Raw genomic sequence first — 4,284 nt, 5'->3', positions numbered from 1 at the left:
TTTTAAATACACGGTATAATATATAATTTAAGAACAATAAAATAAAAATATCTAGAATTTTATAATAGTATTTGAAATTTTTAATGACGATAATACAAAGAGTTTAAATCTATCAAATGAAATTAATAGTTACCTTTTGTACATCTTATTTAAATTTAAATTTTAAAATTTAATTTGTATCTTTTTTTAATATAAATTATTTTTGACAAAAAATAAAAAAATTATTAGACCAAAAAAATATTTTATCAAAGAATTATTATAAAGAGATTTATAATTAAAAAATAATAAAAATATTAATAATAATAAAAGAATAAAATTTATATTAAAAAATGTTAAAAACAATAATAAAATTCGTAATAATAATAATAATAATGCTAAAAAATAATGAGAAAGAACAGCATTCATTTTTCATTTTTCCACTAATAATAATAATAAAATTCGTATTAATAAGAATGCCTAACTTTTATTTTTTCATGCTTTCCAACTCTAGTAATCTGACATCAATTGGATACGAATGAAGTGCTAGAGACGGTTTTAATTTCTCAATGAAACCGACTTTATCACAAGGCACAAGTCTAGACAAGCCAATAAAATATAATCTCCCCAATACAACTGACCAATATGGTCATTTCAAAATTACATTATTGGTTGAAATAGTCATTCACTCTTTTGCTAAGGGACAAAAATTACAAACATACCTAGCAGTGCTAAGAACATTGCTGTTCCATATAGTACATTGGAACAGGTGATAACTTTCATATATTAAATGCTGTAGTAATTTATTTTTATTATATATTAATGTAACATATATTAACATACGCTTATTGGAAAATAAAATAGAACAAAATTAAGAGGGAGAAGGAAGAGAGATATACTTGAAAAAGAGACGATGGAGAATGGAAAGTGTGTAAAAACTAAAAAATGAAGAGTGTGAACAAGAGGTTAAATGAGTAAAATGTGAGGATAAATTAGGGGAAAAAAACTCGCACTTGCGGATATATCGTCCATGAGTCCATGACAGAAGAGTTATCGAGAATTTGCAAAATCTCTATGGGAACGAGAATTGAAGTATCTGTCCTAAGACATGCGAAATTTGCATGAAAGAAAATTTACTTAAATATTTTTACATAACACCCTGATTCATTTTTTAATTACTTAATTAAATTTTATTTTATTTTATTTTATTTTGTATGTTAAAGATTTTATATGTATATTTATTATGTTAAATTTGTATTTAAATTATATTTTAATTTAATATATTTAGTTAAATTATATTAGATTTAATTATGATTATATTAATTTTTTAAAAATTTTTTTAAAGTTTAATATCCATAGATATTTACATTAAAAAATAAACGGAACTTATGATGAAAATAAGATAGGAACGGAAAGTCTTTTACTAAATGGAAATGAAAAGTGAGAAAAAAGCATCAATTTATGGAAGTCCATTGCCACCTCTAGAATAAAGGATGGATAGAAATTTTTATTTGAGAAAGATTATCTAAAAATAAGGACATATTCATTTGATTTTGGATCATCAGTTCAAACTTAAATAAAAAATATCACTGGTCGTCACCTAATTAAAAAAGGTTCACCTAATTCTGGGGAGTTGTCTGTTCGTGTAACAATTTGAATCTCATATTTTTTACTCAGACTTTATCGATGAAAGGTGGTCCTGAAAAGAGATCTGTCAGTTGGATATAAAAGCACAATAAATAAAAAAAAAGTTATTAGTGGGCTGATAATGAAAGTTGGTGATGGATGAAGGACACTGTTTTGAGAAGATAACTAGGTCCAGGGTAATCCTCTGAAAACACGTTTTTCAAGGCTCTTCTCTGTTTCAAACCAACAAGGATCTGTGATGGAGGATTGTGTGTTTTGGGATGGGTTAGAGTGGATTTGAAATTTCCATTGGCGGAGAGAGTTGTTTCAATGGGAGTTAGAACTAATTCACCAACTTCATGATATGTTAAGACCAGTGAAACTATCAGCTGACAGAGAAGGTAATCTTGTTTGAAAATTTGATAATAAATGTATTTTTCTACTAACTCTTTTCTGCAGGTGTTGCAATCGGAGACTCTTTCGGAGGAGATTACGAGTTATAGCTTCACAAGTTTGATCTGGAAAGGGTTGGTTCAGCCTAGAATTGAACTGTTTGGTTGGTTTGTTTTAGTTGGTAGAGTGAATATTAAAGAAAGGTTGAGTAGATTAGGCATAACTCACCATCATGATAGTATTTGTGTTTTGTGTAAAAAGGAGATCGAATGTGTTCATCATTTGTTTGTGTTCTGTGAGTTTACGTGGCAAGTGTGGTGCGTCTAGTTGAGATGTTTTCATAGAGATTGGACTGTACCAGGAAACATTAAAGGCTTGTTTGAGAGTTGGAATGGAACACCTAATAGAAAAGAGGAGCAGAAGAGGTGGCTGACTGGGTTCTTTGCAGTTATTTAGAACGTATGGTTGGAACGCAATAACAAGATTTTCAACAATAAAGAAGTAACTGTTGATGTCATACAGAACATGACGTTTTTGAGCTACAAGGAGTGGACTGATATTGATCCTATTGGTTGTTGATGCCAATGCCGAAAATGACATAGGATTGTTAACCTTATGTTTAGATTTGTTTTTGTATCTATCTATTTTATACTCCACTCTCATGTGTCGAGTTTCATTTGTTTCAAATTATTTTTTTTCAAAATCAAAGTGAGTGCGGTTGATTTTATCTCTAATAACAAAAATATTTATGTATATAATGTTAGGAATAAATTTTGTTTAGAAATTTATTTTATTTCTAAAGAATTTTCACGTTTGTTAACAATGTCTTATAGTCATTTCCTACAGAATAAAACTATGAAGTATTTAAAAATTTTTAATTTCTAAATTCTTTAAAAATAATGGAAATTCTCACTTCAGTTTTTCTGTAATCATGTAGAGTAACTACTGAAAATTAACCCAAACAAAAAATAATGTGTAATGCAAAACTGAAAAGAAAAGATCCGCACAAACTTGTCAAACTAAAAATTTATTGGCCAAAATGAGAAAAATAATAATATTATTTTTATTTTTAATAATGTTTTTTGCATGATTTTTTTCATTCTATTTATATGAATTTGTGAAATAAAATGAATAGTATTATAAAAAATAAAAGTGACATTATCTTTTTTTTTTTAAAACAATTCTAAACATTCTTTGCCAAAATTTTGTTGGATTTTATTCAAGTTCTAAATATTTTTGTTGACACACTTAATGCTCCTCCCTTGGAGTGTAGGAGACATTTTGTAAGGTCAGACTTTTTAAGCTATCCATCCCCCGAAGGAGATTCAAGCACCCTTCCAATCTTTCTAGAATTAAATTGAAACTTAGGCAAATATGAATAATTTCCTTCCAAGTTTTGGACTTTTACAAAGATGTTATGTTGCCACAATCATATTTGCTCCTTTTATCACTCATATGTAAAGATTCAAAATGATTTTTAAAATTTATATAGTATTTTAAGATAATCTCAAAATTTTAATTAACTCTATTTAACCTCCTCAAATTAAGATTGGTGACTTATCCATGTAAAGTGTTTGGTGAATGCAAATTAAATAAACAAATTCATAATTTAAAATGTTAAAACATGTCTTTTTATGAAACAAATAATCATTTTCGCGAAAAATTCACTTATTAATTTATTATTCCATTTGCTATGCTTGAGCCCTGTGCCCTAAGACTTCCTATATATAGCATTTGCCAAGACCTGATAATAATAAATTGACGGAAATAAACCCAATGGCCCAGCCCACGACAAAAAAAAAATATTGAACCCACTAATAACTAATGTGAATCTGGAATTAAAATTGAATTTCAGATAACCAAGTTGGGTTGGTCTAGTGGTTAGCTCACTAGTCCGCTTAAGCAAGTGTTGGGGGTTCGAATCCCGCCTTGTGTATGCAGCAACCCATTGGTCAACGACAAACTCTTAAATTTGTTTTATGTTTTCTACCTGAAACTAATTAAAATTAATAAATAACTGAAATAATAATCATTTATAAAACTAACCTATGTATTTATAAAAAAAGTAAGCTTTTTTTATGCTAAAGTTAAATTTTTATTTTTTTTATTTTAAAATAAATACATATATTTTTTAGTATATTTTCAATAAATAAATTTAAAATTTAATTTTATATTTTTTAAAACATTTTTATATTAATATTCCTTGATATAAATACTTAAAATCTAAAATAAACTAAAAAAAAAGTATATTTAATATATATATTTTTAAAGATTTTCTGTTCCACTCTG

Source organism: Arachis duranensis, chromosome 2 (assembly GCF_000817695.3).
Source record: "Arachis duranensis cultivar V14167 chromosome 2, aradu.V14167.gnm2.J7QH, whole genome shotgun sequence".
In the NCBI taxonomy this organism is placed as follows: domain Eukaryota; kingdom Viridiplantae; phylum Streptophyta; class Magnoliopsida; order Fabales; family Fabaceae; genus Arachis; species Arachis duranensis.
Note: the sequence above shows the minus strand (reverse complement) of the source record.